The sequence below is a fragment of the Triticum dicoccoides genome, chromosome 1B, assembly GCF_002162155.2.
Source record: "Triticum dicoccoides isolate Atlit2015 ecotype Zavitan chromosome 1B, WEW_v2.0, whole genome shotgun sequence".
Classification (NCBI taxonomy): Eukaryota; Viridiplantae; Streptophyta; class Magnoliopsida; order Poales; family Poaceae; genus Triticum; species Triticum dicoccoides.
Genome location: NC_041381.1, coordinates 451343862 through 451370671, shown reverse-complemented (window position 1 = coordinate 451370671; position 26810 = coordinate 451343862). Strand labels below are relative to the sequence as shown.

Here is a 26810-nt window from a genome sequence, read left to right as displayed (position 1 = left end):
ATAACGCGGTACGGCCGGTTCAACAGAGTTTACTACTCGCTTATGAAGTTTCTGGTCGCGCTTATCCGAGCTAGTTGTGAAAACGTGATACTGCCCATTGTTCAACTGTTTTGGCTGGCTCTGATAACCCGATCGCTGTTGCTGCTGCTGTTGGTTGTAACCCCCTTGACCGTTCTGATTATCCTGGTCATTATTACTGCCCTGATTGAAACCTGAACCGGAAGCTCCATCGTGACCCGGCCCATGGAAACCGGATCCTGAGCCACCACCTGATCCACGGTCATACCGGAAGGCATTAGAATTTTTAAATTCCTGCATAATGAAACAATTCTTCCAAAGGTGGTTAGCCGGCGCCTCCTTCGTCCCGTGTTTTGGGCAAGGCTGATTCAGCAAATAGTTTAAACGATCCGGGCTAGGATTTGGAGCCCCATTACGATTCGCCGCTTTACCTCTGCGCCGCTGACCCTTGTCCTGTGCATTAGTGTTAGCCACAAAGTCCAGGCTGCCATCCGCCTTACGTTTGCCTCTGTTTCCATGGCTCACCGGTTTGTATTGATGCCTCTTAGAGTTGCCATTCTTCTTTCCCTTCCCTGCTTCGTCATCGTCAGTCTCAGGATCCTTGGTACTATCAGAATCAGCATACTTCACTAAAGCGGCCATGAGAGTTCCCATATCATTACAGAACCACTTCATACGCCCTAACTTTTGCTTTAGAGGCTTAAACCGACAATTGCCCTCCAGGGTTAAGATCGCAGAGTCAGCATTGATCCTGTCCGACGAGTGCAAGACTTCAGACACGCGGAGTACCCAATGGGTTGTTGACTCTCCATCCTCCTGAACACAAGCCTCCAAGTCTACTATGGATTTAGGCTGCTTACATGTATCTTTTAAATTCTGGATAAACCGGGTCCGCAACTGGGCCCATGAACTGATAGAATTAGGCGGCAGGCCCTTCAACCAAGTACGGGCTGTGCCTTCAAGCATCATGGTGAAGTACTTTGCACACGCGGTCTCATCCACATCCAGCATCTCCATTGCCATCTCGTAACTCTCTACCCACGCTTCTGGAGATAAATCAGCGGTGTAATTCGGTACCTTGCGCGGGCCCTTGAAGTCCTTGGGCAGGCGTACATTGCGTAAAGCAGGGACTAAACAGGGTACTCCCAAGCTAGATGCAACCCCTGGCCCAACAGAGGTAGTTGGACGAACCGGTGTGAGCTGATCCGCCTCGTTTTGTGCTGCTAACTCGGCCTCCCTTCGTGCCCGGGCCCGGTCCACTACATCCTGAGCATCGTGAACACCACCGGACGGGTTATTGCCACGGGCTGCTTCACGGCCCCGCGCATTGCTTGATATGGCCGGTTCATCCAGGCACCTACTATAGCTCCGGCTTGGACGGGGTGTTGAATGAATCCGATCGCGGCTGTATGAATATGCCTCCTGTTGAATCAAAGCGGTCCAGAGAAGCTCCTTAACCCGGCGCGTCTCTATTGCTTGCGGAGAGTCTTCTTTGACCGGGATAGCCTCTAATCGCGCAGCAGCTGTGACAAGATTGTCCATAGGATTAGAATAATGACCCGGAGGTGTCTGGACCGGCAGAGGAATCACAATGTTCTGCCGAGGGGTTTCCATCAGGCGGGGTTGGACCGTCGCTCCTGGCCCTGGTGCCTCGACCCGGTTTACCTCCAGGTGCCCCAGCGGATTACTGGTTCCCGCTCCCGGAGTGTGAAAGAGATTTCGAGGGTCGAACCCTAACGGCAGGCGTGATCTGTGCTTCCGCTTCAAGACTTCCTATGACGCGTTCTGGTCGAGCATAAGTTTATAGGCCTGGGCGTCCAAAGCGGCCCGCTCTGCGGCCATCCGGTCCTTCTCTGCTGTCAAGTCGGCTTTGGCTTGTGCGATCTACTCTCTCACTTTTGCGATCTCTGCATCATGGGCCTCCTGATCCGCCGGATTGGCCTCTGCCATCAGTACAGCTAGTGCATCAAATAGGTCAGACAAAACTTGAACCGGCGGGCGCACAAGGCCTCCTGCCCCTGCTGCCGCCGCCGCTGCTGATCCGGAGAGCATTGCTGCTGCGGTCGAAGAGTGATTCGCCGCATGAATATTCCAACCTGGTTGATCTGCTCAGGGGGGTCCGGAATACTGTCGCCATCGGAACAGCCCCTAATCTGGTCGTCTTGCAACTGATACAATGATTCTGTCTCGCTGGTTGAGGACTCGTCACCGGAATAGATGACGGTCTCGCTACCATATTCTGACTCGTTCCCATGCTCTCTTCCGTGGATGACTCCCACGAAGGAATGCCTCACGGCCGGTTTAACCTGGGTAGATCTCGCACGCTGAGCCGTCTCGACGAGGTCGGTGCGGATGTCCGGCTCAGGCCCAGGCTCACCAATCTTGCCGATAAAAACGTGTATGCCACCAAAGGGGACCCGGTACCCGCACTCGATCGAGCCGGTTTCAGGACCCCATCCTGCATCGTCGATGTAGAGCTTGCCGCGACGACTTTTGGTCATTCGGCCCACATCATAGCCTTCGAGTCCTTTGAGCTTGCCCTCCAAGATCGTCAAACCATCGTGTGATGGCCCCACGGTGGGCGCCAACTGTCGTGGATTTGTCACGGTAGATGTCCTCATGAAAGGACTTAGTCGTGGAGCCATCGCTACGGGTTAACTTGAAGGGGTTAAAGCGGACACAAAGACACGAGGGTTTATACTAGTTCGGCCCCTTCAATGAAGGTAAAATCCTACGTCTAGTTGTGATGGAATTGATGTGGTTTCGATGGCTAGGGAGCAAACAAGCTTCGCCTAGGCTCGAGTTGTTGTTGTCTGTCCTTGAACCGCCGCCGGGTCGTCCCCTTATATACACGGGTGATGCCCGTCGGTCCACAGAGTCCCACACCGGTTCATACTCGTATCCCGGTTGGTCTCTCTCCATTCCTAACTTACAATACAAGTTTACATACCAAGCCGGTTTATGGCTACAGGTTCTAAACCGACTACAGGCCTTGGGCCTTCATCTGCTTAATCACCTTTACACTACTAATGAAGTTAACCCGGCCCAGGTAGGCCGGTTCACGCCCAGTGGTAATATCCCCAACAAATCCCCCTCTTGAGGGCCATGGGGCGCGAGGAGGAGCCAGGGGCGCTTGCCATGGTTCGAAGTTTTTCGTGGTTTTGCTCCAGTGCTCTTTGGGCGACGTGAGTTGGCATTTGGGGATCTAACCTCGTTATATAGACGCCACCCACGCCTGGTAAATGGTTAAATTATAAAAAAAACATGGACCATTCCCATTTGCTCGATGCGTGGAAATCGAGGCGACGATAGGGAGGAATCATAAAGACTGGGCTCAGAAGCCGATGTCGTACTATCACCAATCTAGAGTATGGTGAAGAACCCGCCTTGCAAAGCCGAAGACATGAATCCGCATACAACATCATCATTGAAGGCAAGTTTGGGGTCTACTAAGGGAGTCCTGGTTTCGGGGGTCCTCAGGTGTCCGGCTCGAGGATGTGGGCCGGACTGAATGGGCCGTGAAGATAAAGCTAAGGGCCATCACTCCGTGTTCGGGTAGGACTCATGTGTGCGTGGACGGCAAGATTAGAGTCTGGATGTATTGTTTCCTTCCCTTGTGAACCAACTTTGTACAAACCCTAAGCCCCTCCGGTGTGTGTATAAACCGGAGGGTTTAGTCCATAGAGGCTATCATCATAATATTCATAGGCTAGACAAGCTAGGGTTTAGCCATTATGATCTCGAGGTAGATCAACTCTTGTAACCCCTATACTCATTGAATACAATCAAGCAGGATGTAGGGTTTTACCTCCTTTAAGAGGGCCCGAACCTGGGTAACATTGTGTCCCTTTGTCCATTGTTACCATTGATCCTTAGATGCACAACTTGGGCCCCCCGAGATCTGCCGGTTTTGACACCGACAACCCCATCTCGCATCGTCGATGTAGATTTTGCTGCGGCGACTCTTGGTCATCCGGCCCACGACGTATCCCTTGATCCCTGAGAAGTTACCCTTCAAGAACTCGAAACCACCGTTCTCTGGCCCCACGGTGGGCGCTAACTGTCGTGGATTTAACATGGCAGATGCCCTAGCAAAAGGACTTAGGTGTGGAACCATCACAGATAGGTTACCTTAAAGGGGTTAAATGGGACAAAGGACACAGAGAGTTTACCCAGGTTCGACCCCTCTCAATGAGGTAAAAGCCTACTCCTGCTTTCGATTGTATTGCTTGTGTTTCGATTATTAGGGAGTGAATACGCTTAACCTAGTCCTTGATCAATTGTTTCTTGAGTTAACCCGCTGCCATGTAACCCCTTTATATACAGGTTGATGCCCAGTGGCTTACAGAGTCCCGGCCGGCTCATACACATTGTGTCCGGCTCGGTAACTAGCTAAGCTTACCTTACAATACAAGTTAAGCATATGGCGGCTCACACCCATGGGCCTCAAATCGCCCCCTGGTCTTGGGCCTTCAATAAGCTTGCTCTATGAACCGCCATCTTCATATCTTCTTCTTGGGCTTCTTCATCTTAAGTCGCCAGTGGCATGACCCGACCCCTCTTGGGCGGGTCATGCCTAGTAGTTATATCCCCAACACCTACGTAAAAGCACAATGGCGATTTTTCAAGTTTGTTGTTTTAACCTTCTTCAAGGACCGATCGTAGTCAAATTCAATTCAACTAAAGTAGGAGAAACAGACCCCCGCCAGCCAATTTTATGCGAAACAAGTTGCATGTCAGTTGGTGGAACCGGTCTCATGTACATAGACATGTAAGGTTGGTCCGGGCCGCTTCATCCCACAATGTTGCCGAATCAAAATAAGACATTGGTGGTAAGCAGTATGACCATCACCGCCAACGACTCCTTTGTGTTCTACTTGTGCATATCATCTACGCATATACCTGGCTTATGGTGCCACTGTTGGGGAACGTTAAATGGAAAACCGAAAAAATTCTATGCACACGCAAGATCTATCCATGGAGATGCATAGCTACGAGAGGGGGAGAGCATCTACATACCCTTGTAGATCACTAAGCAGAAGTGTTTATCACGATCCAACCGATCTAGTGCCGAACGGACGGCACCTCCGAGTTTAGCACACGTGCGGCTCGATGACGTCTCCTCCTTCTTGATCCAGCAAGGGGGAGAGGAGAAGTAGGGATCACAACCAACATGATGGCGTGGTGGTGATGGTGGTGGTGGAGCACTGATAGTGCTTCGCTAAGTGTCGCCAGGACGAGGCGGTGGAACTATGGAGTAACGGGAGAGAGAGGGGCACCAAGGGCTTGGTGTGTCCTCTTGGGGAGCCCCCTCCCCTCTATATATAGGTGGAGGGGCATGGGAAGCAGCCCCTCCAAGCCTTAGTGCGCAGCTAATGGGGAGAGGACTTGGACTCCAAGTCCAATCCTATTCCTACTAGTAGAACCCCTGTGCGTTGCCATAGGCCAACAAATGGATCTATTACGGCCCGCTCAATTTCAGCTCTTTATTCATTGTGTTATTATCCCTCCGATCCTTTTTAGTGTGCATATAACTTTTGTTTGTGGTCAATTCTAATTTGACCAAACTTACAGAAAAAAGTATTGACACTCACAATACCAAATCAATATCATTAGATTCATTGTGGAATGTAGTTTCATGTTTTATATATTTGGTATTATAGATGTTGATATCTTTTTAATATAAAGTTGGTCAAACTTTGCAAAGTTTGACTTGACACAAATCCTATACGCGGAGCAAAAAGGACTAAAGGGAGTAGTACTTCACTTTGTTGCCACTCCACTCAAAATCCGGCTGATGTTTCCTCCGGGTTATCAAATTGTTGAGTCCCATCATCCCTAACCCATGGACTAACATGGAGTCATTTGGCTTCAACTCTGCATTGCCACCCAACTCAAAATTCACATATGTTTTCTCCAAGTCTGCCAAACTACCATGGGCATCCCATCAGCCAACTTTGAATTTCTTCCAACATACATCATCCACTCCCTCCTAAAAGTTCAGACAAATTAAACAAGTTCCCCATACAACTTTACAATGCCGATACTACATCAAAAATCCCAAATTGCTCTCATTTTTCTTTTTTAAGCATTGCATACAAAGAAAAATTGCTAGAATCATATCATATGTACATAATGATCAAGGTGTAGCACTTCCGTTCTCGAATTAGCTACAAATCACATGAAACAAATTCTTCTCACTTGAATTGATGACACATGCAACATATTTTCATTCTGTTATGTAAATGATTGCATGCATCGCCTTCCCTCTAGCTGGTGATGTTGCTTGAACTACGTCGGTATTTCTTCAAAGAGGAAGGGGTGATGCAGCACAACTACGGTAGGTATTTCCCTCAGTTATGAAACCAAGGTATCAATCCAGTAGGAGAACCAAGCAACACTATGTAAACGGTACATGCACACAAAGAACAAATAATTGCAACCCGACATGTTAAAGGGGTTGTCAATCCCTTTCGGGTAACGGTGCCAGAAATTGTCACGTTAACGGGATAAAAATTGTGATAGATTGGATAAATAGATCTCGATAAAACATGAAATAAAATATGCAACTAAAAAGTGCAGCAAGATATTTTTGGGTTTTGGATTAATATATCTGAAAATGAAAGCGAATAAAAATAGATCTTGAAGGAAAATATGATAAGGAAGAGACCAGGGGACCATAGATTTCACTAGTGGCTTCTCTCGAGAAAAATAGCATACATCGGGTAAATAAATTACTGTTGGGCAATTGATAGAACTTCAAATAATTATGACGATATACAGGCAATGATCATTATATAGGCATCACGTCCAAGATTAGTAGACCGACTCTTGCCTGCATCTACTACTATTACTCCACACATCAACCACTATCCAACATGCATCTAGTGTATAAAGTTCATGGGAAAACAGAGTAATGCAATAAGAACAATGAAATGATGTAGACAAGATCTATTCATGTAGGAATAGACCCCATCTTGTTATCCTTAATAGCAACAATACATACGTGTCATGTCCCCTTCTGTCACTGGGATTGAGCACTGTAAGATCGAACTCACCACAAAGCACCTCTTCCCATGGCAAGATAAATCGATCTAGTCGGCCTAACTAAACCAAAGATTCAAAGAAGAAATACGAGGCTATAAGCAATCATGCATACAAGAGATCAAAACTCAAACAACTTTCATGGATAAAACAGATCAGATCATAAACTCAAAGTTCATCGGATCCCAATAAACACACCGCAAAAAGAGTTACATCAAATAGATATCCAAGAGACCATTATATTGAGAATCAAAAGAGAGAGAGGAAGCCATCTAGCTACTAACTACGAACCAGTAGCTCTACAATGAACTACTCACGCATCATCAGAGAGGCACCAATGAGGATGATGAACGCCTCCGTGATGGTGTCTAGATTGGATATATCATTTCTGGAACTTGCGGCGGCTGGAATTGTGTTTCGTCGACTCCCCTAGGGTTTTTGGATTTTCGGGGTATTTATAGAGCGAAGAGGCAGTGCTGGAGGCGTCCGAGGTGGGCACAACCCACCAGGGCGAGCCAGGGCCCTAGGCGCGCCCAGGTGCGTTGTGCTCCCCGCGAAGCCCCCCTCTAGTACTTCCTTGGCCCATCATGTGTCTTCTGGTCCAAAAACAATTCTCCAAAACGTTTCACTGTGTTTGGACTCTGCTTGGTATTGATTTTCTGCGATGTAAAAAATAAGCAAAAAAACAGCAAATGACACTGGGCATTATGTCAATGAGTTAGTCCCAAAAAATGATATAAAGTTGCTATAAAATGGTTGTAAAACGTCCAAGAATGATAATATAATAGTATGGAAGAATCAAAAATTATAGATACGTTGGAGACGTATCAACTGGCTACTATGACACAATTTAATGACGGAGCATCCAATCACTGATGTCTACACTTCCCTATTCCTCTCACATGCTCGTGCTCCTTTCCCTTCCCATTGACACCACAACTTCCCCTAACCAGGAGAACCGTACAATGTAAAATTCTTTCATAGAAAACATAATCGATGTGCATATTTGCTATCAAAACCATTTACAATCTCTCAAACGATTCTCCTACTTGTGTAACCTTAGGCACCAAACTTTGTCATGGTTCATTCACCATTTACAACTAGTAGAATGTCCGTGCGTTGCCACGGGCCTTTTGCTGTATATAAATCACAGTGAATTTTTAGCCCTTCCAACAACATGGCCTCAACATACTTGTCGATGGATTCCTTTTGAACGTTGACATAATCCATCTCCATCTCCATCTCTTTCATATTCCACAAAATAAATAAATATAAATATATGTAAACACCTTTTGTATTATTGTGCGCAATAAATATATAAAGAACAATTATTTGTATGCATCTGTTCTGATTGTGTAAATACAGGTGATTTTTCTGCCCGGTCCATCATAAAGCTTTGTCAATCGAAAGCCATCTATTTTCAAAGCATCATGAGAAGCCATCAATTTTGATCTATGATTAACAAAAGTAAACATATAAAAAATATTAAAATAAAAAACGATATACAATATATATTCAATGGCCAGAAGCTAAATTCGAGTAGGTGACCGTTTTTAGTCGGAGTGAGTGGCATTGTCCTTTTTAGTAGAGTGAGTCGCGTTCCAATTTGAATAAACTATAAGCTCACTTGTATATCACTTGTTTATAATTATCTTCATAAATGACTTGTTTAAGGTATCTAATTTTTTCACTATAAAAATATGTGACATTTGTTTCATAGCAAACAAATGCTCCCCCCCCCCCCACACACACACACAAAAGAAAATGCCGCTCCTTTTCTTTTTATTTAAAAAAGTTAATTCACTCTCTCATTCTCTCGCTACATGGCACAACACGCACACTCACATCTCATTCCCCGGACCTGCTCTCCTCGTTGATGCCGTTGCCATCTCTCCCCGCCACGGTGTTCAGCCCACACCTTCCTCTCAGCGTTGTCACCCTTCCCGACCATGGCGTCACCCTCCCCTCCTCACCCCTCTACGACGTCCAATGCCGATTCCCAGTAAAAGGAATGCACACAATCATAGCCGAGGGCGACCACCATGGCGTTTTTGTTGTCTGATATGCAAAATGGTATATATCGTGCTATCCTTTCACATATACTTTTCTATAATAACTATTATCGATTTCAACATCAATAGAAATAGCAAAATCTATGCTGCTGCTTATGTTTCATTATTATATCACAAGATTGGATGCTTGCATTTCCATCTCGAAGATAGCTAATAGCTTATTTAGAAGGATGCTTGCATTTCCAGCCTCAAGATAGCTAACATGTTGTTTAGAAGGATGTTTACATTTCATGCTCACCGATGGACAAAACAATAAATTTGTTATTTGGATGTTGAGTTACTTTCCTATTCAGAATGCTCTGTTTATGTGTCTGTATGTTCACTTCCCGGCATCATATGCAAACTTGCTGACAAGTGACAAATATTTAAATAGATTAAAAAAGGTGGATGAACAACCAGTAAATTTGAATTCTCTAGTTGAATGACTGTGCATTGCCATGGAATGGAAAAAACATAGCGATCGAATAATTGACTCAATGCAGAAATGTGTTGGACAAGATGGCATGTGGTCTCCATCCGTACTGTAATAAAATAGATTCTCTCTCCGTTTCTTGTCATTTCTTTGGTACCACTCCGCTCCACAACTCCGGGAGCGGAGTCGGCGGAGCTGCAGTGTAAAACGAAGGAGTTGCAGTTTCCCCGCTCTGCAGATTCCGGGAGCGGGTGATTACCGAACAGGGCCTTAATGTTGTGAAATTTCTAACGACCAAACAATCATGTACAGGTCCGAGAAAAGATACATGAAATGATAAGACATGAACCAAGTATAGTGCGAAAGGTGAACATAAAACTCAAAGATACGCATGAAATATATCATAAGTACAAGTATCAAGACATAACAACATTTTTCCATGCATTTATGGAAATCCTTAATACACATAGCATGATCGTAATATATGTTGTCACTTGGATCTTTTCCATCGATCTTTTTGAACATTCGCGTGCCACGTTGCATTAATCCACGTCGTGTCACCATATTTTCACACACAGTATCCTCTTAAGTATTATCTTTTAGATAAACTATAATAACATGGTTACTCCCTTAACTTGTTAACACTTTTCTATATAATGGAACCGTGCAGCAAATAGATTAGTACACCAAAAGGTTATTTTAGTTTTATCTTTGCTGTTTTTCATGTACCAAAATTTTAGAGTTGGATTAAGCCATAGACAAATCTTCTATTTTCTACAGTTTTGACTCCAAGGCAATTAGCAACAATTAAACTTAAAATATTAAATTATTATTAACTTTCTTATTTGATTCAACTACCATGTTTTTCTTACTTGAGCAAACTCAATAAGGGCAAGCATGTGGAGTGTACATGATCACCGAGAGAGACTCAGTCGAGCAACATAAATGAAAAGGGAAAAGTACCAGCGTTTCGTGGAAATGAATTCAGTCAGTCATACAAGAATACATTTAGAAGATAAAAAATCATTTGGACACACCTCGTACAAATTCTCTCAAAGAAATTCTTTATGGCAACCTAGATGTTCAGAAAAACAAAGTAAGAGAGCAGACATATGCACCATAATCACCATCTTGGAACTTGTGGTGTGAAACCATCAAGGTACAAAAAAGATATATGAATATATTGTTTCCTTATTTATTCAATTTTATTTGAGATCATAGTTGAAATGTTTATAAAGTACATATTCTTGGGTAGCATTTCTTTCTCATCTTGTCCGCATAATAAACAGATCAAGGCTTAATATTATTACTTAGCTCAGAGATCGATCAACAAGTAGTATGATCTAATTTACAATAGAACTATGTGCATTTACTTACTGGAGGAAGAAACCAAGGTCGAAAGGCAAAATGGCAGTCTTCATATCATGCGTCAAGCATAACTTCATTGCCTTATAAACAAATTAGAACTAACAAGCAATAGTACTAACAACAGTGACGAGCCTATTGCTCTTGCACAAATTTTTATCCCAAAAAGGATCCTAAACTCCCCAGATACACTATCTGAGGCTCATTCCCTTTGCTTGAGGCACTGTCATAGGAACGACTTCAGAGTAGGTCAATTGAAACTTAGAAGAAACGTAGATAGACATGTTAACTAATAGACTGACATTTGTCACTTGTGATTGAAATTAATTAGTTCACAGAATAGTATTCAACTATGAAAAAGGAATCTGGAAAATAAACATAAAATTGTTTTGTCAAAGTGCGATGGACATTCTTGCATGGCAGAAGAGCAATCATGAAAATAAGCGCAAATATGTGCAGGGTTATTTCGATGCACTCACTTGCTAGAGCGGGCGCGCCATGTAGCTGCCACAATATTGAATTTGCTAATTTTTCTCAAAATAGAACTTTGTGAATAGTATGACATTATAGAATTAACAGTAGCTCAGCAGCATTATTGACGCATGTACGTCTATTAGACCAATAATGCTTCACAAAGAAATTTTTTACAACCATTTCACTTGTGGTCATTTTACCAGGATAATAGTAATACTAAAACATACAAATACAAGTTTTATCTACAAAAATAATTAACTAAATGGTTCAAACAAGCACGGTTATTCCCAATTACATTAATCTCATGGAAAATGGTACAAGAAAAACTTTAGAAAATTAGATACGGCAAAGGAACTTTCAATGGAGTTATAGGGAAAATAAGCTATTTCAATTAGTGCACCGTATGACCTTGGTACAAGAATATTTATTTAGTTTCTACATCATTGAATCAACTGTAGGCATACTGGCTCCATCCTTTTAATTGCTTTTAATTCACAGTAAAGCTTGCAATACTGAGGGGAAAAAAGTAAGCTGCCACACCCTAATTTATTAGTAGGACCTCAATACGGCGTTTAGAAGCTTGCATACTGCGATAAAAAAAAGTCGGCGAGCATGTTGTAGGTACAAGAAGCAAGCAAACAGCTTAGCTTAATTAATTAGTAGGACCTTGATCGCTTAGACTAATTCAATTGCAGCTGGTGGAAGGTACAAGACCAATTACCTGCATGCTGCAGCTCCGTGGTTGTAGAGACACATTTACAGCTTTCTCTCCTGAACATAATTCACATATTCGCAGCTACCGGCATTGTCCTCATTTACAGATTTCTATCTTGAACATCATAGACATTTAACTATCTTCTCGAGGTACGTCCGAATTAACGGGACTGGCAGAAGGCAAGAACATACTGTTAGTGCTCCGTTTGGTTGAGTAGCGCCCGCCGATTAGAGGATAAAAATGACCATTCCCCGACCAACAAACAATCTCTAGCGACAGCGGTGAGAGATGGTGGCTTGGCCAGTTCAAGAACCATTTGGCCATTCCTTCGTAGGCCTTGTTGGTCCGGCACCAACAATAGTTCATCATTGTTGCTGAGAGCTCGGCCTCCAACGCTTCCTCTAGCCACCTCCGCACCCTCTCGACCTTGAGGAGTATATGAGAGCCTTTTCCCACATTAATATATTTGAATCTGCGCCCAGATGAGAATGCAATTTTCATCAGATAATCTGCAACAACAATATAATTTCAGAAAATAAACATCGTACTGGCGATATTAAATTAAGAAATAAACTATACAATATCTACCTTATGCTTGGAAAAAGCATTTCCAATCATCTTTACTAGTCGTACATGCTGGAATTTAGTCTATATTGGGGCAGCCCAATAACTATTTCAGAAATTCCTAATAAATCCTAGAGGCCCACTTAACCCATTTGTGCAAGGCAAGGGATACTACTAAAGTTTAGTCCCACATTGCTAGTTTAGAGGGAGTTGGACCTCTTTATAAGGGAGGCTCCTTCCCCACTTGTATGAGCATGAGAATAAGAGGGATATCCACGCGCGCTCCTCCTCCGCCGCCCGCCACGCCTCGCCACGACGCGCCGCGGGTTGCGGGAATGAGCTGAGCCAATGTCTAATTTTTGCCACGCACTACAGGTATACGAAAGTTCACCTGGGAGCTGAAAAGTTTTGCGGTAGTGGATAATGAATACGAATGGCGCACCTCTCCGCGTGCTGCCTGTTCACTTCGTCTCCCTACGTTGCTTCACCTCCCGGCGCAGCCTGTTCGCATCCCTCTGTTGTGCCTATATAAGAGAGGTCGCTCCTCTCCCGAGGGACACATCAGAAGGTCCTCTTCCTCTTGCCACACAGTTCCAACCTCTGCGCTGCTGATGTCTTCCTCATCCCGGCTTGCGGCGTGCACCGCACGTCGGGACAGTAGGCCTTCGAGACCGCACCTTTTGAGTCCTGTACGAAAGAAGGGTGATAAGGTTTTTGGGAAGCGCTCAGCGTGACTACTGGCTGCTTCATCACGGACGATCCGACTACTCGCTGCTTCATCACGGACGATCCGGTCGCCGACGACTTCTTCCCCGACATCCACGACCTCCTCGACAACATGGCAGGCGAGGACACCGACCCCAAGTCCAGCACTTCTGCTGCTGCTGTGCCGTACGTGTTCTTCTCCTTTCTGTTAGAAGTTCTCCTACAGTTCTTGGCTCTAGTTTCTGCCCTACGTATGTTAGGTTCTGTTTCGTATAAGCAACTTCATCTAGTGTCTGTTCTAGATGTGTTTACCTCAAGTTCATATATGCAGATGATGTTTACCTTCTCTCTGTCAGATTGCATGACTTGCTTTATATTTTCTATTTTAGTCATGCTTTATCTAGTATTTTTGTTAATAAAATCATTCGGTAAATTGCTCATATTTCCAACAATCCAAAAACCTTTTTATAGGCAATTTACCCCAAGTGGTTTTGCTGCTTCCATGAGACCTCCTATGTTTGAGGGTATCCACTATAAGAGGTGGCGCGTGAGAGCAGTCTTATGGTTTCAAACCATGAGTTGCTATGACGCCACTCTTGGCAAACCTGAAGGAGAGCAAGATGCCCAACAGGCACAAGCTTTTCAGAAAATGGATACCTTGTTTAAGGCTGCTCTCTTGAGTATTCTTGGTGAGAACATAGTTGATGCTTATGCGTCAATTGATAATGGAAAAGATATGTGGGACGCACTCGAGGCCAAGTTTGGGGTCTCGGATGCTGGCACTGAGCTGTACGTCATGGAGCAATTCTATGATTACAGGATGACTGAAGAGCGCTCCGTGGTTGAGCAGGCTCATGAGATACAGTCATTTGCTAGAGAACTTGAGCACTTCAATTGCATGCTACCGGACAAGTTTGTTGCCGGGGGTATCATCACTAAGCTTCCTCCTTCATGGAGGATCTTTGCTACCTTACTGAAGCATAAGAGACAGGAGTTTTCCGTTCCGGATCTTATTGGTACTCTTGATGTGGAAGAAAAGGCGAGAGCAAAGGACACACGTGCTCGAGGTATTGAGGGAGGATCTAGTGCCAATGTGGTACAGAAGAAGAACTTCCAGCCCCACAAGTTCAAGAACAAGGGCAAGTTTGATGGTAAAGCAAAGTTTGATGGGAAGAACAAGGCTGTGCAACACACAAACTTCAAGAAGAAGAATGGCAAGAAGAAAGGTGCTTGTCATGTGTGTGGAGATCCTGATCATTGGGCTCCTAGTTGCCCTAATCGCTATGACAAGCGTCATCCTGGGAAAGGCGGCAAGACTGCTAATGTTGTCATTGAAGACACTGACATGAAGGATGCTGGGTATGGTATATTCCCCACTATTCTTTCAGTATGTCATTCTCCTGATTGGTTGATTGACACGGGTGCTAATGTGCATGTATGCGGTGATATTTCCATGTTTTCGTCTTATCAGACTGCAGGGACTTCAACCGTGCTGATGGGCAACGGTTCAAGTGCTTCTGTTCGTGGTGTTGGCACAGTCGATCTGAAGTTTACTTCGGGGAAGATCGTGCGACTGAAGAACGTGCATTATGTCCCCTTCGTCAATAAAAATCTTGTTAGCGGATCTCTTCTGTGTAGAGATGGCTACAAGCTTGTCTTTGAGTCGAATAAATTTGTAATCTCCAAGTATGGAACCTTTGTTGGTAAAGGCTATGAGTCAGGAGGCTTATTTCGTTTATCCTTATCAGACGTTTGCAATAAAGTTGTTAATCATATTTGCAACAATAGTGAATCAAATGTGTGGCATTCACGTCTTTGTCATGTTAACTTTGGTTGCATGTCGCGACTAGCAAAGTTGAACTTAATCCCTAGTTTTACCACTGTCAAGGGATCTAAGTGTCAAGTGTGTGTGCAAGCTAAGCAACCTCATAAGTCTCACGTGACTGCGGAGACGAGAAATCTTGCACCACTAGAACTAATACATTCAGATCTATGTGAAATGAATGGTGTTTTGACAACAGGTGGAAAGAAATATTTCATGACGTTAATTGACGACTCCACTAGATACTGCCGTGTGTATCTTCTGAAATCTAAGGATGAGGCTTTGAACTTTTTCAAGATCTATAAAGCTGAAGTGGAAAACCAACTTGATCGGAAAATCAAGAGGCTTAGGTCCGACCGTGGTGGAGAGTATTTTTCCAATGAATTTGATGCTTTTTGTGCGGAACATGGTATAATCCATGAGAGAACGCCTCCCTACTCACCTCAGTCAAATGGGGTGGCCGAAAGAAAGAACCGTACTCTAACTGATTTGGTTAAGGCCATGTTAGACACATCGGGTCTCTCCAAGGCATGGTGGGGGGAGGCGATATTGACTGCTTGTCATGTCCTAAACCGAGTTCCCACAAAGAACAAAGAGATAACTCCATTCAAGGAATGGGAGAAGAAAAGGTTAAAACTCTCTTATCTGCGAACATGGGGTTGTTTGGCGAAAGTCAATGTTCCAATTCCAAAGAAGCGGAAACTTGGACCAAAGACTGTGGATTGTGTTTTCCTGGGATATGCTTTTCATAGCATTGGCTATAGATTCTTGGTTGTAAAATCTGAGGTACCTGACATGCATGTCGGTACGATCATGGAGTCAAATGATGCGACTTTCTTTGAAGATATCCTTCCCATGAAGGATATGGCTACCTCATCTAATCAGGAGATGCCTAGTTCATCGAATCAGGAACCAGTTACAATTACCGAACCTGCCATTTCGATGGAACACTTTGAAAGTCCTATGGAGGAGAGCAATGAAATTCCTATTAGGAGCAAGAGACAAAGGACTGCAAAGTCCTTTGGTGATGATTTTCTTGTGTATCTCATAGATGACACTCCCAGTTCTATTTCGGAGGCATGTGCATCGGAAGATGCAGACTACTGGAAGGAAGCGGTTCGTAGCGAGATGGATTCCATCTTGGCGAATCAAACTTGGGAGATAACTGATCGTGCTTATGGGTGCAAACCTATAGGATGCAAATGGGTATTCAAGAAGAAGCTTAGGCCTGATGGTACTATTGAAAAGTACAAGGTTCGGCTTGTGGCAAAGGGTTATACCCAAAAGGAAGGTGAAGACTTCTTTGATACTTACTCACGTGTGGCTCAACTGACCACTATTCGAGTTCTACTTTCACTAGCTGCCTCACATTGTCTTCTCGTTCATCAAATGGATGTTAAGACTGCTTTCCTAAATGGAGAGTTGGATGAGGAAATTTATATGGAACAACCAGATGGGTTTGTAGTAGATGGTCAGGAAGGGAAAGTGTGCAAGTTGCTGAAGTCCTTGTATGGACTCAAGCAAGCACCCAAACAGTGGCATGAGAAGTTTGAAAGAACTTTAACAGCTGCAGGCTTTGTTGTGAACGAAGCTGACAAATGTGTGTACTATCGCCATGGTGGGGGCAAGGGAGTTATGCTTTGCTTGTATGTTGATGACATACTAATTTTCGGAACAAATCTGAATGTTATTAAGGAGGTCAAGGATTTCCTATCTCGTTGTTTTGAGATGAAGGATTTAGGAGTGGCTGATGTCATTCTGAACATCAAGTTGTTGAGAGATGATGATGGTGGGATTGCATTGCTTCAATCTCACTATGTGGAAAAGATCTTGAGTCGCTTTGGCTATAGTGAATGCAAGCCCTCTCCAACACCATATGATGCTAGCATGCTGCTTCGAAAGAATCAAAGAATTGCTAGAGATCAATTGAATATTCTCAGATTATTGGCTCGCTTATGTACTTAGCCAGTGCTACAAGACCTGACATCTCTTTTGCTGTTAGCAAACTGAGTCGGTTTGTTTCAAAACCAGGAGATGTGCATTGAAAAGCTCTAGAGAGAGTTTTGCGTTATTTGAAAGGCACTGCGAATTATGGAATTTACTACACTGGGCATCCAAAGGTGCTTGAAGGGTATAGTGACTCAAACTGGATCTCAGATGCTGATGAGAGAAAAGCCACGAGTGGTTATGTATTCACTCATGGAGGTGGCGCTGTTTCTTGGAAGTCTTGCAAGCAGACCATCTTAACGAGGTCAACAATGGAAGCAGAACTCATAGCACTAGATACAGCTACGGTTGAAGCAGATTGGCTTCGCCGGCTCTTGAATGACTTGTCGGTTGTTGAGAAACCTGTACCGGGTGTCCTTATGAACTGCGACAATCAAACTGTGATCACGAAAGTGAGCAGCTCAAAGGATAACATGAAGTCATCAAGACACGTTCAAAGAAGGTTAAAGTCTGTCAGAAAAATGAAAAACTCCGGAGTTATTGCATTGGATTATATCCAAACGTCTAAAAATCTGGCAGATCCTTTTACTAAGGGTCTATCACGTAATGTGATAGATAATGCATCGAGGGAGATGGGTATGAGACCCACAATATGAGTTGTTCACAGTGGTAACCTATTCTTTGTGATTGGAGATCCCGTGAATTAGATGTGGAAGACGAGCTGTTGGTCAACTGAGAGGAGAGTATCCTTTCTGTTAAAATACCACTCCATGAAGATGCAATACTCTCCTAATCTGCATGGCAGGTTGATGTATATCTTAATGTGTTTTAAGTGGCTTATATAAGCAGAGATGTTATCCTGCAGAACATCTTTTGAAGAACACATCTATATGAGTCTGATTGACAAAAGTCGCAATCTATGAGAGTAGGGTTCTCTCTAGTAAACTCATGAAAGGTCACGGAGTATGACGCATAAGCTCCACCCGCGGGGAAGACCCACGTTAGCCACGTATCGGTCAAGGCTTTATGTGAAGCTAGATTCGCAGAAAACTTGCAGTTCAAGACCCAGTCCACTGTTTAAGTTGCTTACTAGTGTAGCATAGAGTTCTAGGTGGAAGTTCAACTTAACAGTCTCCACTACAGTACCGGTATATAAAACAGTGTTTTGGAACCAAAGGCAAATTTTTGTGTGCCTATGGGATCTGGTGTGGGATTGCTGGAATTTAGTCTATATTGGGGCAGCCCAATAACTATTTCAGAAATTCCTAATAAATCCTAGAGGCCCACTTAGCCCATTTGTGCAAGGCAATGGATACTACTAAAGTTTAGTCCCACATTGCTAGTTTAGAGGGAGTTGGACCTCTTTATAAGGAAGGCTCCTTCCCCACTTGTATGAGCATGAGAACAAGAGGGACATCCACGCGCGCTCCTCCTCCGCCGCCCGCCTCCCACGCCACGCCTCGTCACGACGCGCCGCGGGTTGCGGGAATGAGCCGAGCTGATGTCTAATTTTTGCCACGCACTACGGGTATACGAAAGGTCACCTGGGAGCTGAAAAGTTTTGCGATAGTGGATAATGAATATGAACGGTGCACCTCTTCGCGTGCTGCCTGTTCACTTCGTCTCCCTCCGTTGCTTCACTTCCCAGCGCAGCTTGTTCGCGTCCCTCTGCTGTGCCTATATAAGAGAGGTCGCTCCTCTCCCGAGAGACACATCAGAAGGTCCTCTTCGTCTCGCCACACAGTTCCAACCTCTGCGCTACTACTGTCTTCCTCATCCCGGCTTGTGGCGTGCACCGCACGTCGGGACAGTAGGCCTCCAAGACCGCACCTTTTGAGTCATGTACGGGAGAAGGGTGATAAGGTTTTTGGGGAGCGCTCAGCGCGACTACTGGCTGCTTCATCACAGACGATCCGACTACTGGCTGCTTCATCACGGACGATCCGGTCGCCGACGACTACTTCCCCAACGACGACTTCTTCCCCGACGTCCACGACCTCCTCGACGACATGGCAGGCGAGGACACCGACCCCAAGTCCAGCGCTTCTGCTGCTGTCGTGCCATACGTGTCCTTCTCCTTTCTGTTAGAAGTTCTCCTACAGTTCTTGGCTCTAGTTTCTGCCCTACGTATGTTAGGTTCTGTTTCGTATAAGCAACTTCATCTAGTGTCTGTTCTAGATGTGTTTACCTCAAGTTCATATATGCAGACGATGTTTACCTTCTCTCTGTCAGATTGCATGGCTTGCTTTATATTTGCTATTTTAGTCATGCTTTATCTAGTATTTTTGTTAATAAAATCATTCGGTAAATTGCTCATATTTCCAACAGTACAGCTCTAGTAACGAAGAATCAAACTTTCCTATCTAGATCTGAAGAAGTGATCCAAGCATACCTTTCAAGAAAGCATAGATAAATGTTAAAAACCCTGTAACTTTTGCATATGGAAAGAGGATGTGATCTATATATGATAGCCCTAAGCAGAACAGGTCGGTGATAAAACATATATATCAAGTTAATCTTACACATGGCTATTAGTCTGGTACTGACTTATGGGGGGAAAAGGTGCAATTCTAAGAAAGCATGGTAGCCCGAATACCATGCACAATAAACAAAAAATCCCTACAAAATGTGCTCTAACAGCAACTGGGCAACATTCTAACTGACCTATACTCATGGTAGCCTTGTACCAACTCCTAACGCTCGCATTTCTCTAAAAGATTGAAACCGACTCACTCTCCTAGTTAACTTCACTCGAATTTGTTACCACTTACCACTGTTGAATGCTAAGTCTGCATACTTCCTATATTAATCAGTGCACCATTGCTCAAATCACACAGTATTCGCACCAAAATTGCTGATGCACAGTACATGGAGGTGGTCACTAAACACCTAATTCTAGCCCTTGTACTGATATGTTATGCATAATTTAAAGAAAAAAATACTAAAATGGCTGCAGAGAACTGAATATTGTTCAACATCATCAGCAATAGATTGTTTGTGGGTAGGTAGGTGCAAGCGTGGGCGGACGACCTTCTGGCCCTTCATTGCAACTTCAAACTTCATTCAGGTACGATCCGAGCGGCATTCCTTGGCTCTCAATCAACTCCATTATCCTCTCCCTCTCCTTGCGGGCCAAATCCTCCACCAATGCCGCACCAGTGCTCACCACAGCGTAAACCACGCCCTGTAAACACATATCAAACTCAATTGTATTCTCTAAAAAAACGAAAGTTTGGATATATAAGCCAAAAAAAACACTCCTCATTGACATCAGCGTAGGCCACCGTCATGAAAGTGCGGCAGCCGCGCCGACAGCGAATAAGACGTCGTTCTTCGTGGATCATGTACGCGATTTTGCATTGGGAAACCTAGGCGTGACCATAGTGCTACAGAAAAGCCTTTCTATGACTAGTAATGGATCAACATATACAAGTACAAGAAAAGCCAACCAGCCTGATTGATACTTCAGTTTAACATAAGTGGTTGAATTAGCAAGGTCTAGTAAGCACACACGTACACGGCTTCACATCAAAGTGGTTGACTTAGCATTGTGTATTAATCAATGTACACATCATGGGGAAGAAGAAGACACAAAAGGAGAAAAACGAGTGACAAACCTGGACAACCAATTCACAAGCCATCATTGGCCGGACCAAACCCCGTGCCCAGGAGCTACGGCCAATGACCACGCGTAAAGGTTCTCGAGGAGTTGTGTGGCGCGGAGGGTCATGTGTCTGCGGACGCGGCCACACCAGCGGATGGAGGGCGACCTAGCCTTTCTCATCTAAGAACGAACCCATAGGTAGGGGAGGGGAAGGACAAAACCCTAGCTAGGGTTTGTCTCTCACCTTGCTGCGCATCGGACGACGGTTCTGACGGCTGCTATTGGCTGATGGCTTGGCGATCACCGTCACGGCTGAGATGGACCACGCCGAGGAGTGGACTTGGATGACGGGGACACGATCTAGGAGGAGCATGTAGAGGAGGGCTGGGGGAGAGGAGGACAGATCGTGCCGTGTGTGTTCTCTTTTTGCCCTAGCGTTAATCCAGATCGTGCGTTGTGGACTGGTGGAGGAGGAGCGGCAGAGGCGGACTGGTTTTTCTGCTTTTTTGTGCGCGTATGTAAGACGGGAGGAAAAATATGTGAACGAAAGCTGGGTTTTCTTCAGGAAAATCGGTGGGGGAGCGGGGGTGGGTCGAGCAGATTGGTGGGAGGGAGATCAATCGATGGGTATGAGATGAAAAGAAATGACAACAATACTCGGTTATTTGTTTCCTAATTAATGTGATTGAGCAGACAACAATACTCAGTTATTTGTTTCTTAATTAATGTAATTAAGCAATTAAAGGTAAGGTTAATTAATTTAGATTTGATCGTGATTGATTCTTTCACATAAAGACATCCCTCAATAACTTGTGGCAGAATGAAAAGTTCTGATTCGTTCAGATTTTTTGTTTTTGTGTGTGAGGGTGACGCGAAACTAAACCGGTGAGGTGAGGGAGGGGACGAAAAAAAATAGCGAAAAATAAACCATAAAGACTATTCGCCAACTGCTCCATTAGGAGTAGAGATCTCTCAAACGATTCTCCTACTCGTATAACCTTAGGCACCAAACTTTGTCATGGTTCATTAGGAGGACATGCTTGTTTCTTTGACACACTCAAAACAGTTAAAAACTCTGTTGATCAGATTCTTTGAATTTATCGTAACACGGATACTCAAAATAGAACTATGGTCACCTTCTCACCAAAATAAGGAACAAAATGTAGTGCCCAATCAAGAGAATCCTTGTCGGTGGCAGCAATGGCATACATATATTTAGTAGTTCAACAACAATAGTATCACACGTATACTTTTAAATCCCTTTTCACCCATCCCGATCTAATTTTTTTGCTTAAGACATCTTTCTTTTCAAGAGTACGCCTAGGCATACCATATTTCTATAGAAGGAAGAAGCAGATTACAAGAAGACTACCCTTGTTACGAACTACAAGCGTAGCACAAACTCCACACCATAGCAGTCCGAAGAGATGTCACCACACACATTACACCCACAACACAAGATGCCTACCCTAAACTGAAAGACAAAGTCGCGTTTCAAGTGGCACCGGACAGACTCGAGGAGGCACCATCTCGGACGCATGAGCGACGGCGTACATAGATCCCTTGATGATCAACCTGGGGTAGCAATGAGCACCAAAGGATTGCACCACAGGACCTCTATGTCATGTCTCCGTACATGATGCTCCCAACAGAGGAACGACGTTGAGACCGCCGCCATCTGATAGCAAAATCAATTCAGATCTCACCTAACACAAACGGATGCCCTCTTCATGAGACCCTGAACCTTTCTTGCATTTGTGTTCAAATAAATGTGCCATCTGATAGTAGACCAATATTTTGTTTTTGCTCTATACATGACTTGCTCACCGCTCATAGTATAAAGCCAGCTCGGTTGTAAAGGGAACTGGACAAACCACTCAAAAAAGTTAGAGAACCTGAAAAACTTCTGGACTGAAGTATAACTACTGAAATGGAGCGTGCACCAGCCATCGAGATGCAACCGCTCGGGCGCTCGCTCGCAGAAAACGAATTCGACGAATATGAGGACGGAAAGGTCTGCTGGTCTGCAGTTGAGATGCAAAGAATCATGGTTTATATTCAGGAGACCAAACAGGGTAATAATTTCAGCTTGAGAACACAAACACGAGCAGCAATCTCGAAGGCACAAATTTGCCAATAACAGAACCGGATATAGATGGAAAGAACATCTTCACTCCCACTTAATCCAAGCAATTCACACCAAAAAATAATCTCCAACTTTCCTTTGGTTCCAGTCAATCACAACTTCAGAAAACAACCTTCAATAATCTGCATTCAAGAGGTCAATCTAATTAAAAATATTGTAAGTAACAAGCATTCAGGCTGGTGATATTGTTATAAACGTGTTGTCGAAGATTTGTAGAGACAAACTAAACGAGCTCTATCTTGTTTTCACTGTTTTTTCTTCTGAGGATAGAAAAATAGAATACCTCTGTTGGACCGCTCAAGTAGTAAAAGGGATCATTGCCCTTGCCTACACATGGGCCATGGCTCCAAATTCAAAAGTCACGATCATTTGCATTCAGAGACTATCTTCAGAAGGATCTTGTTTGTGTTAGTGCTTAAGTATTTTCTTCGGCAAAGGATTAATAAGTTTGTTGTGTGTCTTGGCCGATTTTCCTGAATTCAGGCGTGAGGAACAAAACATTAGACTCAGGAGTACAGAACCTTGTCTTGCATATATATTACACAACTACTATCTGACATCAGAAACTTACCTGCACTGGAATCTTGCGAAGGATGTTTTACATTCATTTGAAGAACGGCAAGTAGGGTGGCTACTATTAAGTGCATGCTACTGGATCATGCACACACGCTGGCAGAGTGCCTTGTTCTTGTTTTTGCTAGTGCAGCGTTGCTTTCTTCGACTACTCCGCCAATGGCCTGGTTCAGTGTGAGAAGAGGCACAACTGAAGCACCTACCAAAAAACAGGACCGAGACATAAATATAAGGAGATGGAAAAATAATGTCCAAAGAACAAACAATATAAGAGAACCATACCTTGGAAGGATCTTCATCGGGTTTATCGTTTCAGATGTAGACAGAATTCCTTTGAGCTGTGTACGCTTTCACCTTTTCGATTAAAATACGGTTTGGTTTACCCAGATATATGGACACCTTTGTATGCCCCAAGTCATATCTATGTTTTTTTAAGTATTTTGTTCTTGTGCATTGTCCTTGATTGTCTTTCTAATTATTTCTAATGTTAGCATTACTTGTCAAAAAAGTACATTTGGACTTCCCAGCTACATCCTATCTGACATGGCCCCTCTTCATCTGAATCTGAGAGTGTCCATCACCGTCAGAAAAATATGCAAAGAGAAAAATTAGTTAGTAAGGCGTACCATGCATTTTTCCACTATATCACACCCAAAACTAACAATACACATGCCATGTCAAGAGATTAAAATCTAAGAAGATCATGGCAGGGAATTCACACAGCTAACAGTCGCCCTGAATCAAACTCTAGGGAAAATTGCATTATGCAGACAGCAAGCCTCACGCATACAGTCATACAGACATAGACATAGTGACATGTCCCCAATCATGAACGGGGAAATAAGTACCATCAATGTTCCTTAAAATTCAACCACCAGCAAAAGAGAAAGACTACCATGTTCCTGAAGTTGCTCTGGAGCAATTAAAAATGAATGACATCCGAATCCATGGGCTCTGACAGAAGCACTTCGCGAGTTATAAAGAAGCGGTTCATGGCGAACTCACCCGAAAGGGGCCTGGAAGACCAGGCTTGCTCTCTTTGGGGTAGATGTGTTCAACGACCCCATGCATCATGGTGCTGGCTCGGGTGTTCCAGCATGGCCCTCGGTCCAGCGTGTCGTCGTCGGAGAAGACGCACACAGAGTCTGCCTCCTCACTGGATAGGGTCGGGGGTGGCGTCCCGAGAGAGAAGACACACACGGTGCCCGCCCCCTCGATCTACCTCTCCCAGCGCGGCCCATCTCGACGAGATGTGGCCGTGGCGGATCTGGCCGCCACCCCGCTGACTTGCTCAACTCGATCTGGGGCCTCCCCGCAAGGAAAGAAGGTGAGTGGAGGACGGCGTTGGCGGGGGAGAGGGTGGATCTCTTGGTGGGGAAGACGGCGGCGGCTCCTCTCAGACATCGGCGGCGGCGAAGGGCTCCGAGGGCTGGGTCGTCCTTGACGATTCGATGTAGAAAAAGATCGAGGTGTGAAATATTGCCCTTAAAAAACTAAGGTAATTTTGATTCATTAATGGGATTGAGCGATTTATGGTAAGATTAATTAGTGTAGATTTGATTTTAAAGATTGATCGTGATTTGATTCTAAATGCCCTTACGTTGCAACGGGAGAAAACACCGGTTCTTAGGCTAATCATAGTGGGGAGTAACTTATACTAGTGTCATGTATATGACACTAGTCTAAATTACTATCTTCATAGTGCAAAGTAATATAGTTGTAGTATCATAAAGTACTTCATTTATTAGCTTATAGACTCGTCTTGTCTTGGAAAGCGCTATGTTATAGTAACATACTGTGTTATCACTTTACATTAACTACGTGCCACATAAACAAATTTTTTTTGAAGTGCGCTATGTTATTAGCTAAGTTATTCCCACTATGACTAGCCTTATGAATCAAAACTGGCCAGGTCAAACATGGTCTAGCTGTGTGCTAATTCTCTCCAAATCTTCTACCGTGAACTTCCATGTCCACCGGAGTTGATGCTCACAGAACCACATCTGTCTAACTCCATCGTTAGGGTTGCTACATTGCGGGCAAACGGTTAGACATGTACTTGTTTTAAGTACAAAATTTAAGTAAAAGAAGCACACTCCGTAATACCACATTCTCTAAAAAAAATTAATTAATTATGCATAAGAGCAAAGCTTGTTGCACAATAATGCAATCTTCAAAATAATAGCTGTTTCTTTTAGGGTTATACACACAAAAATAGTGAAGTAAAAAAATTTCAAGAATGCACATTGGTACTGTCGGATTTTTGGATAAAGAAATGCATATGATGCCACAACCGATATACATATAAGATGATTCTAGGCAGCTAATTGTCTATTTTTAATGAACTAAGTGGATCCGATGTACTATTTTCTAATTAAGTACTTTTAGGCAAATAAGTAAAGGAACTCTTTGGATGGATGAGAACATAATTGGAGAAGTAGATGATTGAAGTTGTATCTAGGCCATAGGTACGTGTTTAGGCAGCCAACCAAAAGTTTGTACAGACTGCTACTCGTCGTCTTCGTGTAGGACTCCGGGGTGTAGGACAGTATCAACATGTCCTCGCCGTTGTGTCCGAGCAGCCTGGCCATGTCAATATGTATATAAACTGATGAGAATTGATTTAACAGGGCGAGGTGGGACTATTGAGAAAATAAAATGCAGGCATCAAACTACTTTTTGCCCCCGTTGTAAGTCGAGGCGTTGCTGCCGGCCTATAAGGCCCAGCAGTGTAGTGAGTTAAAATGTGTTTTTAAAAGAAATAGCAAGCAAACCACTACTCACAAAACTGAGCTAGCTCAGTTGGCAATGACACATACTCCACAGGCGTGAGGGTGCGTCTTCGACTCCAGCTCATGGCAATCTTCTTACCTCGTCTCTGGTTGTAGTTGGGTCATGGTGTTGTTTTGGGCGTTTTAAATTCAAATTGAAGACGTAAACTCACGGAAAAAAGCGTATTTTAACACGACCTGGTTCCTCGAATTAGTACCATCTCACGTATATGTTTTAAATTCAAATTGAAGACGTAAACTCACGGGAAAAAGCGTATTGTGATGGTGAACCCGACAAAATTAATCCGTGGTTTATTATTAGAGAAAGATTTGCGTCAGCATGGAAAGTTCTGATCCATTCAGTTTTTTTTTGTGTGTGAGAGGTGACGCAAAAATAAATCAGGGGTTGGTGGGAGAGGAGATGAAAAAAAACAAGACGAAAGTGGTGGAACGAAAAAAACCGTGGAGGCTATTCTACCAACTGAGACATTAGGAGTCAAGACTAGGGCTCCTTCCTTTTTTGTCTTCCCTAGCCACATGGGCTTTCCAGGACTTGGTGCGCCTAGGCCAATAAGGCA

General features: G+C 44.0%; 1 long non-coding RNA gene across 3 annotated transcripts; it reads right to left on the bottom strand.

The window, feature by feature from the left end:
• Positions 1 to 21959: 21959 nt before the first annotated feature.
• On the bottom strand, positions 21960 to 24901 carry LOC119340561. 3 transcript variants are annotated; one of them, XR_005164595.1, is made up of 5 exons: positions 23744 to 24901; positions 23460 to 23660; positions 23172 to 23361; positions 22686 to 23010; positions 21960 to 22606 (listed from the first exon to the last, which is right to left on the bottom strand). It is a non-coding gene; the product is annotated as an uncharacterized LOC119340561 (long non-coding RNA). The 3 variants fall into 3 exon arrangements; XR_005164592.1 differs by having other exon boundaries at positions 21962 to 23010; positions 23744 to 24025; positions 24467 to 24901; XR_005164590.1 differs by having other exon boundaries at positions 21961 to 23010.
• Between the last annotated feature and the right edge of the window lie 1909 nt (positions 24902 to 26810).